The following is a 16,519-nucleotide window of genomic DNA, read 5'->3' as shown; positions in this document are numbered from 1 at the left end:
ATTATACAACAAAAAAACAAAACAACAACCGTACTAGAACTCCTGGAATGTAACAGGTAGTTGACTTCACGACTTGTTTTTACAAAGCTCGGATTCAAGGTCCGATATTCAAGGGAGGGTGAGGAAAACACTGTGGGTACTCTCGAAAACATCCTCCCTCCAAAGAGGAGTCACATTAACAGAAACCCTTCCCGACGCATATTCCCAGAGGGTACACACACACACACACACACACACACATCTGTAAAGCCACAGGAAAAGCTGACCATTTTGTTTCTTTCAATACACTTTCTCATTACCCTCTGATCAGAGATACAGCAACTTTATCCTCTGGCAAATGTAGACCTTCACTCTGGAGCAGAGGAGGTGTTCTCAACGCACGTGGTCTCCGATCAGCAAGAGGCAGCCACCTCGGAGTCGAGCGCAATCTCACCCAACATGCGCAGGCTACCTCCTCAGAAACTCTCACACGATCCTGGGGCACCCATGCTGCACTTCCACTTGCACACCACGGCTTACCCTGAGCACCAAGGTTTCAGGAAAGTACTGCCCTCACGCCTCGTGTATAATACTATCAGGAAACAGGAAACCTTGGGACATGTTCGAAATAGCACGGGAACACACCATTTAACTCCAGGAGAACCGAGTCATACAAGGCAATATGACAGGGGGAGCCCAAGGGGGTTTCTGAACGGTTGGGGATGACGTGCGGGAAACCAGCGGATCTGGCTCGAGAACATCGTCCCACCATCTTGAGCAGAGGGCATGAGCCAAACCTTGACTTCCCCAGATTCTCAGAAAGCCACCTCATGGAGAAGTAACCTGCCTGTGTCCTTAGTCTGTCTCAATGCCCCGTGGACTGGACGATCGAAGAACCATCTGAGGAGCCTTCCCATCTCACCCATGGTGCTTGGTGAGGCGGGCGATCCACAGGAGAGTCAGGTTACCACGGACATGTCACACCTTGTCGTCAACACGTACGGGCGAATGAAATTGCTGCCCAAATTCCACTGCTCTCGCCTAGAGTGCAACTGCTATTCCCTTCTCTTCAATGTTTGAAAATGGGTGAGATGGGTCCGACTGGGGTCACTAGACAGCAGACTCTCGGATCCTGACTCTCTAGTTCCCCAAAGGGTCACTGGCAAATCCACGTGTACAGAGGTGAAATCGGATAGGCATGGTCTACATCGAACGTGCACAAGATATCGCTGCCGTGTAAGGGGATACCGTGAAGAGCAAGCCCAGTGCGGGACGCTCAACGAGCACGCACCCAGGCCGAAGTGCTCCTCAAAGGTGACCCTTGCGGGGACGGGAATCCAGCCTGCCTCCCTGCTTCTCGCCACGTGCTCCTCCAAGGAGCAGCTCTAGCATCACCTCTGCCCGAGGGAACACACACAGCCAAGCCCCACCTGGGACACACAGCCTCTCCGACTCACGGAGGACAGCCCGGGGTCCCAGAGTCCTCTGTCTACCCCCACAAAGCACGCTCTCGGGGCAAAAGCAGCCACACTCCACGCCAGGGAACACTTACTGGGGTGTGAGGAAATCCAGAGGGTCTTTCACACTGGTGTGTCTTCTCAGACCCTCGAGCAGCCGACAGCACTCTCTCAAAGCACTCGGTGAGCCTCGCCTGGGCGGCCAGACACGGCCGAGCCCGGGGCCTCCTTCAGCTGCCTCCGGGGTGGCCGCCTCTGCTTTCTGCTTTCTCAGGGAAAAGCTTCCTGAAGGACCCTTGCGACTAGACGGGAAAGAATCCTCCAGCAATGCGGGAGACACAGGTTGCATCCCTGGGTTGGGAAAGATCCCCTGGAGAAAGAAATGGCAACCCACTCCACGACTGCTGCCAGCAAAGTCCCACGGACACAGGAGCCGGGATGCAGAGAGTCGGACACGACCGAGAAACTGAAAAACAGCTGGCTCGCAAGTGCCACGCACGAGGCCAGCATTGCAAAGAAGCCTTCGGACTAGTCATCCTTCTCCAAGAGCGACGTGTCCGCACAGGCTGAAAGGACACTCCCCGGGTCCTCTTGGAAGACGTTTCCCGCACTGCCCGGGGGGTTCAGGGGCTCTAATCATTGAGCCAGGTTGCCAAAGAAAACAAGGCTTGGCGCCGGTTGCTTAGCTGCCAAGTCGTCTCTGACGCCTTGCAATAACCTAGGGCTCTGGCGCACCAGGATCCTCTGTCCCTGAGCTCTGCAAGTCACATTTTCTCAGAGAGAAACTCTGAAGGAAGGACCATCCCCAGGGCGAATGGAGCCCACAGGTGACCAGGGGTCCTGGCACCACTGAGAGACCTGGCGGAGTCTCGCGGCCTCCGAAGTTCCCAAGGCCACTCAAGTCTGTCTGCAGAGAGGGGACGGCCGAGCCGGCCTCTTTCGCACAAGCTTTCCGAAGCCTCTTGTCCTGCACTTGCAGCCCGGAAGAGGCAGGCTGTCTCCACCTCCCAGGCGCTGCAGAACACGGCAGAACACGGCTGCCCGCAACAAGCCATCTCCAAAACCTAAGAACCCTTCACAGGCTGGTCCTAGGCAACAGAAAGGAGCACCTGGCTTTAGAGCAGGAGGGAGTCTGGGGTCCACCTCTGCCATGAGGCAGCGGAGCTCCCGCTTGCCGACTTCAACACCCTGCCAACATTGCGCGGCGTGTCGTCCCTTTCCGCAGCTGCTCTCGCCACACTCTTCATGGCTGGCACGCTCGGTGAGGTCACCGTCTTCCCGACAGCAAAAGAGACATACCTCCACCTGACACGGAGCAGTAGTGGCTGCATACTGCCGTGGCTCAGGCTGGCCCCAGAGAAGAGGCAGAGCTGCCCAGACGCGCATTGGCCAGGATGCCCAACAGGTGCACACTCTCTCCACATCGCGACTCCCAGCCACCCTTGGGCTCCGGCATGCCCGAGTGCAGTGCGAAGCCTTCAAAGTCTTTATCTGGGCTCTGGAGACAGTCACTTCCCTCTGCTCAGCAGCTTCTATACTTCTTCGGACGGACAGTCGCCCAGCCGTGTCCCACTCTGTCAGACCCTCCCCGGACTGCAGCACGCCAGTCTTGCCGGCTTCTTCTCGATTGCTCGATGGCTGTGATTTTCACACCTTCCTCAGGCATCGCAACTGAAATTATACAACAAAAAAACAAAACAACAACCGTACTAGAACACCTGGAATGTAACAGGTAGTTGTCTTCACGACTTGTTTATACAAAGCTCGGATTCAAGGTCCGATATTCAACGGAGGGTGAGGAAAACACTGTGGGTACTCTCGAAAACATCCTCCCTCCAAAGAGGAGTCACATTAACAGAAACCCTTCCCAACGCATATTCCCAGAGGGTACACACACACACACACACACACACACACACACACACACACACATCTGTAAAGCCACAGGAAAAGCTGACCATTTTGTTTCTTTCAATACACTTTCTCATTACCCTCTGATCAGAGAAACAGCAACTTTATCCTCTGGAAAATGTAGACCTTCACTCTGGAGCAGAGGAGGTGTTCTCAACGCACGTGGTCTCCGATCAGCAAGAGGCAGCCACCTCGGAGTCGAGCGCAATCTCACCCAACATGCGCAGGCTACCTCCTCAGAAACTCTCACACGATCCTGGGGCACCCATGCTGCACTTCCACTTGCACACCACGGCTTACCCTGAGCACCAAGGTTTCAGGAAAGTACTGCCCTCACGCCTCGTGTATAATACTATCAGGAAACAGGAAACCTTGGGACATGTTCGAAATAGCACGGGAACACACCATTTAACTCCAGGAGAACCGAGTCATACAAGGCAATATGACAGGGGGAGCCCAAGGGGGTTTCTGAACGGTTGGGGATGACGTGTGGGAAACCAGCGGATCTGGCTCGAGAACATCGTCCCACCATCTTGAGCAGAGGGCATGAGCCAAACCTTGACTTCCCCAGATTCTCAGAAAGCCACCTCACGGAGAAGTAACCTGCCTGTGTCCTTAGTCTGTCTCAATGCCCCGTGGACTGGACGATCGAGGAACCATCTGAGGAGCCTTCCCATCTCACCCATGGTGCTTGGTGAGGCGGGCGATCCACAGGAGAGTCAGGTTACCACGGACATGTCACACCTTGTCGTCAACACGTACGGGCAAATGAAATTGCTGCCCAAATTCCACTGCTGTCGCCTAGAGTGCAACTGCTATTCCATTCTCTTCAATGTTTGAAAATGGGTGAGATGGGTCCGACTGGGGTCACTAGACAGCAGACTCTCGGATCCTGACTCTCTAGTTCCCCAAAGGGTCACTGGCAAATCCACGTGTACAGAGGTGAAATCGGGTAGGCGTGGTCTACATCGAACGTGCACAAGATATCGCTGCCGTGTAGGGGGATACCGTGAAGAGCAAGCCCAGTGCGGGACGCTCAACGAGCACGCACCCAGGCCGAAGTGCTCCTCAAAGGTGACCCTTGCGGGGACGGGAATCCAGCCTGCCTCCCTGCTTCTCGCCACGTGCTCCTCCAAGGAGCAGCTCTAGCATCACCTCTGCCCGAGGGAACACACACAGCCAAGCCCCACCTGGGACACACAGCCTCTCCGACTCAGGGAGGACAGCCGGGGGTCCCAGAGTCCTCTGTCTGCCCCCACAAAGCACGCTCTCGGGGCAAAAGCAGCCACACTCCACGCCAGGGAACACTTACTGGGGTGTGAGGAAATCCAGAGGGTCTTTCACACTGGTGTGTCTTCTCAGACCCTCGAGCAGCCGACAGCACTCTCTCAAAGCACTCGGTGAGCCTCGCCTGGGCGGCCAGACACGGCCGAGCCCGGGGCCTCCTTCAGCTGCCTCCGGGGTGGCCGCCTCTGCTTTCTGCTTTCTCAGGGAAAAGCTTCCTGAAGGACCCTTGCGACTAGACGGGAAAGAATCCTCCAGCAATGCGGGAGACACAGGTTGCATCCCTGGGTTGGGAAAGATCCCCTGGAGAAAGAAATGGCAACCCACTCCACGACTGCTGCCAGCAAAGTCCCACGGACACAGGAGCCGGGATGCAGAGAGTCGGACACGACCGAGAAACTGAAAAACAGCTGGCTCGCAAGTGCCACGCACGAGGCCAGCATTGCAAAGAAGCCTTCGGACTAGTCATCCTTCTCCAAGAGCGACGTGTCCGCACAGGCTGAAAGGACACTCCCCGGGTCCTCTTGGAAGACGTTTCCCGCACTGCCCGGGGGTTTCAGGGGCTCTAATCATTGAGCCAGGTTGCCAAAGAAAACAAGGCTTGGCGCCGGTTGCTTAGCTGCCAAGTCGTCTCTGACGCCTTGCAATAACCTAGGGCTCTGGCGCACCAGGATCCTCTGTCCCTGAGCTCTGCAAGTCACATTTTCTCAGAGAGAAACTCTGAAGCAAGGACCATCCCCAGGGCGAATGGTGCCCACAGGTGACCAGGGGTCCTGGCACCAGTGAGAGACCTGGCGGAGTCTCGCGGCCTCCGAAGTTCCCAAGGCCACTCAAGTCTGTCTGCAGAGAGGGGACGGCTGAGCCAGCCTCTTTCGCACAAGCTTTCCGAAGCCTCTTGTCCTGCACTTGCAGCCCGGAAGAGGCAGGCTGTCTCCACCTCCCAGGCGCTGCAGAACACGGCAGAACACGGCTGCCCGCAACAAGCCATCTCTAAAACCTAAGAACCCTTCACAGGCTGGTCCTAGGCAACAGAAAGGAGCACCTGGCTTTAGAGCAGGAGGGAGTCTGGGGTCCACCTCTGCCATGAGGCAGCGGAGCTCCCGCTTGCCGTCTTCAACACCCTGCCAACATTGCACGGCGTGTCGTCCCTTTCGGCAGCTTCTCTCGCCACACTCTTCATGGCTGGCACGCTCGGTGAGGTCACCGTCTTCCCGACAGCAAAAGAGAGATACCTCCACCTGACACGGAGCAGTAGTGGCTGCATACTGCCGTGGCTCAGGCTGGCCCCAGAGAAGAGGCAGAGCTGCCCAGACGCGCATTTGCCAGGATGCCCAACAGGTGCACACTCTCTCCACATCGCGACTCCCAGCCACCCTTGGGCTCCGGCATGCCCGAGTGCAGTGCGAAGCCTTCAAAGTCTTTATCTGGGCTCTGGAGACAGTCACTTCCCTCTGCTCAGCAGCTTCTATACTTCTTCGGACGGACAGTCGCCCAGCCGTGTCCCACTCTGTTAGACCCTCCCCGGACTGCAGCACGCCAGTCTTGCCGGCTTCTTCTCGATTGCTCGATGGCTGTGATTTTCACACCTTCCTCAGGCATCGCAACTGAAATTATACAACAAAAAAACAAAACAACAACCGTACTAGAACTCCTGGAATGTAACAGGTAGTTGTCTTCACGACTTGTTTATACAAAGCTCGGATTCAAGGTCCGATATTCAACGGAGGGTGAGGAAAACACTGTGGGTACTCTCGAAAACATCCTCCCTCCAAAGAGGAGTCACATTAACAGAAACCCTTCCCGACGCATATTCCCAGAGGGTACACACACACACACACACACACACACACATCTGTAAAGCCACAGGAAAAGCTGACCATTTTGTTTCTTTCAATACACTTTCTCATTACCTTCTTATCAGAGATACAGCAACTTTATCCTCTGGCAAATGTAGACCTTCACTCTGGAGCAGAGGAGGTGTTCTCAACGCACGTGGTCTCCGATCAGCAAGAGGCAGCCACCTCGGAGTCGAGCGCAATCTCACCCAACATGCGCAGGCTACCTCCTCAGAAACTCTCACAGGATCCTGGGGCACCCATGCTGCACTTCCACTTGCACACCACGGCTTACCCTGAGCACCAAGGTTTCAGGAAAGTACTGCCCTCACGCCTCGTGTATAATACTATCAGGAAACAGGAAACCTTGGGACATGTTCGAAATAGCACGGGAACACACCATTTAACTCCAGAAGAACCGAGTCATACAAGGCAATATGACAGGGGGAGCCCAAGGGGGTTTCTGAACGGTTGGGGATGACGTGCGGGAAACCAGCGGATCTGGCTTGAGAACATCGTCCCACCATCTTGAGCAGAGGGCATGAGCCAAACCTTGACTTCCCCAGATTCTCAGAAAGCCACCTCACGGAGAAGTAACCTGCCTGCATCCTCAGTCTGTCTCAATGCACCGTGGACTGGACGATCGAGGAACCATCTGAGGAGCCTTCCCATCTCACCCATGGTGCTTGGTGAGGCGGGCGATCCACAGGAGAGTCAGGTTACCACGGACATGTCACACCTTGTCGTCAACACGTACGGGCGAATGAAATTGCTCCCCAAATTCCACTGCTCTCGCCTAGAGTGCAACTGCTATTCCCTTCTCTTCAATGTTTGAAAATGGGTGAGATGGGTCCGACTGGGGTCACTAGACAGCAGACTCTCGGATCCTGACACTCTAGTTCCCCAAAGGGTCACTGGCAAATCCACGTGTACAGAGGTGAAATCGGGTAGGCGTGGTCTATATCGAACGTGCACAAGATATCGCTGCCGTGTAGGGGGATACCGTGAAGAGCAAGCCCAGTGCGGGACGCTCAACGAGCACGCACCCAGGCCGAAGTGCTCCTCAAAGGTGACCCTTGCGGGGACGGGAATCCAGCCTGCCTCCCTGCTTCTCGCCACGTGCTCCTCCAAGGAGCAGCTCTAGCATCACCTCTGCCCGAGGGAACACACACAGCCAAGCCCCACCTGGGACACACAGCCTCTCCGACTCACGGAGGACAGCCGGGGGTCCCAGAGTCCTCTGTCTGCCCCCACAAAGCACGCTCTCGGGGCAAAAGCAGCCACACTCCACGCCAGGGAACACTTACTGGGGTGTGAGGAAATCCAGAGGGTCTTTCACACTGGTGTGTCTTCTCAGACCCTCGAGCAGCCGACAGCACTCTCTCAAAGCACTCGGTGAGCCTCGCCTGGGCGGCCAGACACGGCCGAGCCCGGGGCCTCCTTCAGCTGCCTCCGGGGTGGCCGCCTCTGCTTTCTGCTTTCTCAGGGAAAAGCTTCCTGAAGGACCCTTGCGACTAGACGGGAAAGAATCCTCCAGCAATGCGGGAGACACAGGTTGCATCCCTGGGTTGGGAAAGATCCCCTGGAGAAAGAAATGGCAACCCACTCCACGACTGCTGCCAGCAAAGTCCCACGGACACAGGAGCCGGGATGCAGAGAGTCGGACACGACCGAGAAACTGAAAAACAGCTGGCTCGCAAGTGCCACGCACGAGGCCAGCATTGCAAAGAAGCCTTCGGACTAGTCATCCTTCTCCAAGAGCGACGTGTCCGAACAGGCTGAAAGGACACTCCCCGGGTCCTCTTGGAAGACGTTTCCCGCACTGCCCGGGGGGTTCAGGGGCTCTAATCATTGAGCCAGGTTGCCAAAGAAAACAAGGCTTGGCGCCGGTTGCTTAGCTGCCAAGTCGTCTCTGACGCCTTGCAATAACCTAGGGCTCTGGCGCACCAGGATCCTCTGTCCCTGAGCTCTGCAAGTCACATTTTCTCAGAGAGAAACTCTGAAGGAAGGACCATCCCCAGGGCGAATGGAGCCCACAGGTGACCAGGGGTCCTGGCACCAGTGAGAGACCTGGCGGAGTCTCGCGGCCTCCGAAGATCCCAAGGCCACTCAAGTCTGTCTGCAGAGAGGGGACGGCCGAGCCGGCCTCTTTCGCACAAGCTTTCCGAAGCCTCTTGTCCTGCACTTGCAGCCCGGAAGAGGCAGACTGTCTCCACCTCCCAGGCGCTGCAGAACACGGCAGAACACGGCTGCCCGCAACAAGCCATCTCCAAAACCTAAGAACCCTTCACAGGCTGGTCCTAGGCAACAGAAAGGAGCACCTGGCTTTAGAGCAGGAGGGAGTCTGGGGTCCACCTCTGCCATGAGGCAGCGGAGCTCCCGCTTGCCGACTTCAACACCCTGCCAACATTGCGCGGCGTGTCGTCCCTTTCCGCAGCTGCTCTCGCCACACTCTTCATGGCTGGCACGCTCGGTGAGGTCACCGTCTTCCCGACAGCAAAAGAGACATACCTCCACCTGACACGGAGCAGTAGTGGCTGCATACTGCCGTGGCTCAGGCTGGCCCCAGAGAAGAGGCAGAGCTGCCCAGACGCGCATTGGCCAGGATGCCCAACAGGTGCACACTCTCTCCACATCGCGACTCCCAGCCACCCTTGGGCTCCGGCATGCCCGAGTGCAGTGCGAAGCCTTCAAAGTCTTTATCTGGGCTCTGGAGACAGTCACTTCCCTCTGCTCAGCAGCTTCTATACTTCTTCGGACGGACAGTCGCCCAGCCGTGTCCCACTCTGTCAGACCCTCCCCGGACTGCAGCACGCCAGTCTTGCCGGCTTCTTCTCGATTGCTTGATGGCTGTGATTTTCACACCTTCCTCAGGCATCGCAACTGAAATTATACAACAAAAAAACAAAACAACAACCGTACTAGAACTCCTGGAATGTAACAGGTAGTTGTCTTCACGACTTGTTTTTACAAAGCTCGGATTCAAGGTCCGATATTCAAGGGAGGGTGAGGAAAACACTGTGGGTACTCTCGAAAACATCCTCCCTCCAAAGAGGAGTCACATTAACAGAAACCCTTCCCGACGCATATTCCCAGAGGGTACACACACACACACACACACACACACATCTGTAAAGCCACAGGAAAAGCTGACCATTTTGTTTCTTTCAATACACTTTCTCATTACCTTCTGATCAGAGATACAGCAACTTTATCCTCTGGTAAATGTAGACCTTCACTCTGGAGCAGAGGAGGTGTTCTCAACGCACGTGGTCTCCGATCAGCAAGAGGCAGCCACCTCGGAGTCGAGCGCAATCTCACCCAACATGCGCAGGCTACCTCCTCAGAAACTCTCACAGGATCCTGGGGCACCCATGCTGCACTTCCACTTGCACACCACGGCTTACCCTGAGCACCAAGGTTTCAGGAAAGTACTGCCCTCACGCCTCGTGTATAATACTATCAGGAAACAGGAAACCTTGGGACATGTTCGAAATAGCACGGGAACACACCATTTAACTCCAGGAGAACCGAGTCATACAAGGCAATATGACAGGGGGAGCCCAAGGGGGTTTCTGAACGGTTGGGGATGACGTGCGGGAAACCAGCGGATCTGGCTCGAGAACATCGTCCCACCATCTTGAGCAGAGGGCATGAGCCAAACCTTGACTTCCCCAGATTCTCAGAAAGCCACCTCACGGAGAAGTAACCTGCCTGCATCCTCAGTCTGTCTCAATGCACCGTGGACTGGACGATCGAGGAACCATCTGAGGAGCCTTCCCATCTCACCCATGGTGCTTGGTGAGGCGGGCGATCCACAGGAGAGTCAGGTTACCACGGACATGTCACACCTTGTCGTCAACACGTACGGGCGAATGAAATTGCTCCCCAAATTCCACTGCTCTCGCCTAGAGTGCAACTGCTATTCCGTTCTCTTCAATGTTTGAAAATGGGTGAGATGGGTCCGACTGGGGTCACTAGACAGCAGACTCTCGGATCCTGACACTCTAGTTCCCCAAAGGGTCACTGGCAAATCCACGTGTACAGAGGTGAAATCGGGTAGGCGTGGTCTATATCGAACGTGCACAAGATATCGCTGCCGTGTAGGGGGATACCGTGAAGAGCAAGCCCAGTGCGGGACGCTCAACGAGCACGCACCCAGGCCGAAGTGCTCCTCAAAGGTGACCCTTGCGGGGACGGGAATCCAGCCTGCCTCCCTGCTTCTCGCCACGTGCTCCTCCAAGGAGCAGCTCTAGCATCACCTCTGCCCGAGGGAACACACACAGCCAAGCCCCACCTGGGACACACAGCCTCTCCGACTCACGGAGGACAGCCGGGGGTCCCAGAGTCCTCTGTCTGCCCCCACAAAGCACGCTCTCGGGGCAAAAGCAGCCACACTCCACGCCAGGGAACACTTACTGGGGTGTGAGGAAATCCAGAGGGTCTTTCACACTGGTGTGTCTTCTCAGACCCTCGAGCAGCCGACAGCACTCTCTCAAAGCACTCGGTGAGCCTCGCCTGGGCGGCCAGACACGGCCGAGCCCGGGGCCTCCTTCAGCTGCCTCCGGGGTGGCCGCCTCTGCTTTCTGCTTTCTCAGAGAAAAGCTTCCTGAAGGACCCTTGCGACTAGACGGGAAAGAATCCTCCAGCAATGCGGGAGACACAGGTTGCATCCCTGGGTTGGGAAAGATCCCCTGGAGAAAGAAATGGCAACCCACTCCACGACTGCTGCCAGCAAAGTCCCACGGACACAGGAGCCGGGATGCAGAGAGTCGGACACGACCGAGAAACTGAAAAACAGCTGGCTCGCAAGTGCCACGCACGAGGCCAGCATTGCAAAGAAGCCTTCGGACTAGTCATCCTTCTCCAAGAGCGAAGTGTCCGCACAGGCTGAAAGGACACTCCCCGGGTCCTCTTGGAAGACGTTTCCCGCACTGCCCGGGGGTTTCAGGGGCTCTAATCATTGAGCCAGGTTGCCAAAGAAAACAAGGCTTGGCGCCGGTTGCTTAGCTGCCAAGTCGTCTCTGACGCCTTGCAATAACCTAGGGCTCTGGCGCACCAGGATCCTCTGTCCCTGAGCTCTGCAAGTCACATTTTCTCAGAGAGAAACTCTGAAGGAAGGACCATCCCCAGGGCGAATGGAGCCCACAGGTGACCAGGGGTCCTGGCACCAGTGAGAGACCTGGCGGAGTCTCGCGGCCTCCCAAGTTCCCAAGGCCACTCAAGTCTGTCTGCAGAGAGGGGACGGCCGAGCCGAGCCGGCCTCTTTCGCACAAGCTTTCCGAAGCCTCTTGTCCTGCACTTGCAGCCCGGAAGAGGCAGGCTGTCTCCACCTCCCAGGCGCTGCAGAACACGGCAGAACACGGCTGCCCGCAACAAGCCATCTCCAAAACCTAAGAACCCTTCACAGGCTGGTCCTAGGCAACAGAAAGGAGCACCTGGCTTTAGAGCAGGAGGGAGTCTGGGGTCCACCTCTGCCATGAGGCAGCGGAGCTCCCGCTTGCCGACTTCAACACCCTGCCAACATTGCGCGGCATGTCGTCCCTTTCCGCAGCTGCTCTCGCCACACTCTTCATGGCTGGCACGCTCGGTGAGGTCACCGTCTTCCCGACAGCAAAAGAGACATACCTCCACCTGACACGGAGCAGTAGTGGCTGCATACTGCCGTGGCTCAGGCTGGCCCCAGAGAAGAGGCAGAGCTGCCCAGACGCGCATTGGCCAGGATGCCCAACAGGTGCACACTCTCTCCACATCGCGACTCCCAGCCACCCTTGGGCTCCGGCATGCCCGAGTGCAGTGCGAAGCCTTCAAAGTCTTTATCTGGGCTCTGGAGACAGTCACTTCCCTCTGCTCAGCAGCTTCTATACTTCTTCGGACGGACAGTCGCCCAGCCGTGTCCCACTCTCTCAGACCCTCCCCGGACTGCAGCACGCCAGTCTTGCCGGCTTCTTCTCGATTGCTCGATGGCTGTGATTTTCACACCTTCCTCAGGCATCGCAACTGAAATTATACAACAAAAAAACAAAACAACAACCGTACTAGAACTCCTGGAATGTAACAGGTAGTTGTCTTCACGACTTGTTTATACAAAGCTCGGATTCAAGGTCCGATATTCAACGGAGGGTGAGGAAAACACTGTGGGTACTCTCGAAAATATCCTCCCTCCAAAGAGGAGTCACATTAACAGAAACCCTTCCCAACGCATATTCCCAGAGGGTACACACACACACACACACACACACACATCTGTAAAGCCACAGGAAAAGCTGACCATTTTGTTTCTTTCAATACACTTTCTCATTACCCTCTGATCAGAGAAACAGCAACTTTATCCTCTGGCAAATGTAGACCTTCACTCTGGAGCAGAGGAGGTGTTCTCAATGCACGTGGTCTCCGATCAGCAAGAGGCAGCCACCTCGGAGTCGAGCGCAATCTCACCCAACATGCGCAGGCTACCTCCTCAGAAACTCTCACACGATCCTGGGGCACCCATGCTGCACTTCCACTTGCACACCACGGCTTACCCTGAGCACCAAGGTTTCAGGAAAGTACTGCCCTCACGCCTCGTGTATAATACTATCAGGAAACAGGAAACCTTGGGACATGTTCGAAATAGCACGGGAACACACCATTTAACTCCAGGAGAACCGAGTCATACAAGGCAATATGACAGGGGGAGCCCAAGGGGGTTTCTGAACGGTTGGGGATGACGTGCGGGAAACCAGCGGATCTGGCTCGAGAACATCGTCCCACCATCTTGAGCAGAGGGCATGAGCCAAACCTTGACTTCCCCAGATTCTCAGAAAGCCACCTCATGGAGAAGTAACCTGCCTGTGTCCTTAGTCTGTCTCAATGCCCCGTGGACTGGACGATCGAAGAACCATCTGAGGAGCCTTCCCATCTCACCCATGGTGCTTGGTGAGGTGGGCGATCCACAGGAGAGTCAGGTTACCACGGACATGTCACACCTTGTCGTCAACACGTACGGGCGAATGAAATTGCTGCCCAAATTCCACTGCTCTCGCCTAGAGTGCAACTGCTATTCCCTTCTCTTCAATGTTTGAAAATGGGTGAGATGGGTCCGACTGGGGTCACTAGACAGCAGACTCTCGGATCCTGACTCTCTAGTTCCCCAAAGGGTTACTGGCAAATCCACGTGTACAGAGGTGAAATCGGATAGGCATGGTCTACATCGAACGTGCACAAGATATCGCTGCCGTGTAACGGGATACCGTGAAGAGCAAGCCCAGTGCGGGACGCTCAACGAGCACGCACCCAGGCCGAAGTGCTCCTCAAAGGTGACCCTTGCGGGGACGGGAATCCAGCCTGCCTCCCTGCTTCTCGCCACGTGCTCCTCCAAGGAGCAGCTCTAGCATCACCTCTGCCCGAGGGAACACACACAGCCAAGCCCCACCTGGGACACACAGTCTCTCCGACTCACGGAGGACAGCCCGGGGTCCCAGAGTCCTCTGTCTGCCCCCACAAAGCACGCTCTCGGGGCAAAAGCAGCCACACTCCACGCCAGGGAACACTTACTGGGGTGTGAGGAAATCCAGAGGGTCTTTCACACTGGTGTGTCTTCTCAGACCCTCGAGCAGCCGACAGCACTCTCTCAAAGCACTCGGTGAGCCTCGCCTGGGTGGCCAGACACGGCCGAGCCCGGGGCCTCCTTCAGCTGCCTCCGGGGTGGCCGCCTCTGCTTTCTGCTTTCTCAGGGAAAAGCTTCCTGAAGGACCCTTGCGACTAGACGGGAAAGAATCCTCCAGCAATGCGGGAGACACAGGTTGCATCCCTGGGTTGGGAAAGATCCCCTGGAGAAAGAAATGGCAACCCACTCCACGACTGCTGCCAGCAAAGTCCCACGGACACAGGAGCCGGGATGCAGAGAGTCGGACACGACCGAGAAACTGAAAAACAGCTGGCTCGCAAGTGCCACGCACGAGGCCAGCATTGCAAAGAAGCCTTCGGACTAGTCATCCTTCTCCAAGAGCGACGTGTCCGCACAGGCTGAAAGGACACTCCCCGGGTCCTCTTGGAAGACGTTTCCCGCACTGCCCGGGGGTTTCAGGGGCTCTAATCATTGAGCCAGGTTGCCAAAGAAAACAAGGCTTGGCGCCGGTTGCTTAGCTGCCAAGTCGTCTCTGACGCCTTGCAATAACCTAGGGCTCTGGCGCACCAGGATCCTCTGTCCCTGAGCTCTGCAAGTCACATTTTCTCAGAGAGAAACTCTGAAGGAAGGACCATCCCCAGGGCGAATGGAGCCCACAGGTGACCAGGGGTCCTGGCACCACTGAGAGACCTGGCGGAGTCTCGCGGCCTCCGAAGTTCCCAAGGCCACTCAAGTCTGTCTGCAGAGAGGGGACGGCCGAGCCGGCCTCTTTCGCACAAGCTTTCCGAAGCCTCTTGTCCTGCACTTGCAGCCCGGAAGAGGCAGGCTGTCTCCACCTCCCAGGCGCTGCAGAACACGGCAGAACACGGCTGCCCGCAACAAGCCATCTCCAAAACCTAAGAACCCTTCACAGGCTGGTCCTAGGCAACAGAAAGGAGCACCTGGCTTTAGAGCAGGAGGGAGTCTGGGGTCCACCTCTGCCATGAGGCAGCGGAGCTCCCGCTTGCCGACTTCAACACCCTGCCAACATTGCGCGGCGTGTCGTCCCTTTCCGCAGCTGCTCTCGCCACACTCTTCATGGCTGGCACGCTCGGTGACGTCACCGTCTTCCCAACAGCAAAAGAGACATACCTCCACCTGACACGGAGCAGTAGTGGCTGCATACTGCCGTGGCTCAGGCTGGCCCCAGAGAAGAGGCAGAGCTGCCCAGACGCGCATTGGCCAGGATGCCCAACAGGTGCACACTCTCTCTACATCGCGACTCCCAGCCACCCTATGGCTCCGCCATGCCCGAGTGCAGTGCGAAGCCTTCAAAGTCTTTATCTGGGCTCTGGAGACAGTCACTTCCCTCTGCTCAGCAGCTTCTATACTTCTTCGGACGGACAGTCGCCCAGCCGTGTCCCACTCTGTTAGACCCTCCCCTGACTGCAGCACACCAGTCTTGCCGGCTTCTTCTCGATTGCTCGATGGCTGTGATTTTCACACCTTCCTCAGGCATCGCAACTGAAATTATACAACAAAAAAACAAAACAACAACCGTACTAGAACTCCTGGAATGTAACAGGTAGTTGTCTTCACGACTTGTTTTTACAAAGCTCGGATTCAAGATTCGATATTCAACGGAGGGTGAGGAAAACACTGTGGGTACTCTCGAAAATATCCTCCCTCCAAAGAGGAGTCACATTAACAGAAACCCTTCCCGACGCATATTCCCAGAGGGTACACACACACACACACACACACACACACACACACACACATCTGTAAAGCCACAGGAAAAGCTGACCATTTTGTTTCTTTCAATACACTTTCTCATTACCCTCTGATCAGAGAAACAGCAACTTTATCCTCTGGCAAATGTAGACCTTCACTCTGGAGCAGAGGAGGTGTTCTCAATGCACGTGGTCTCCGATCAGCAAGAGGCAGCCACCTCGGAGTCGAGCGCAATCTCACCCAACATGCGCAGGCTACCTCCTCAGAAACTCTCACAGGATCCTGGGGCACCCATGCTGCACTTCCACTTGCACACCACGGCTTACCCTGAGCACCAAGGTTTCAGGAAAGTACTGCCCTCACGCCTCGTGTATCATACTATCAGGAAACAGGAAACCTTGGGACATGTTCGAAATAGCACGGGAACACACCATTTAACTCCAGGAGAACCGAGTCATACAAGGCAATATGACAGGGGGAGCCCAAGGGGGTTTCTGAACGGTTGGGGATGACGTGCGGGAAACCAGCGGATCTGGCTCGAGAACATCGTCCCACCATCTTGAGCAGAGGGCATGAGCCAAACCTTGACTTCCCCAGATTCTCAGAAAGCCACCTCATGGAGAAGTAACCTGCCTGTGTCCTTAGTCTGTCTCAATGCCCCGTGGACTGGACGATCGAAGAACCATCTGAGGAGCCTTCCCATCTCACCCATGGTGCTTGGTGAGGCGGGC

Source organism: Dama dama, chromosome X (genome assembly GCF_033118175.1).
Source record: "Dama dama isolate Ldn47 chromosome X, ASM3311817v1, whole genome shotgun sequence".
Classification (NCBI taxonomy): Eukaryota; Metazoa; Chordata; class Mammalia; order Artiodactyla; family Cervidae; genus Dama; species Dama dama.
The sequence above is the reverse complement of the archived record's forward strand: the minus strand, read 5'-3'. Positions refer to the sequence as shown.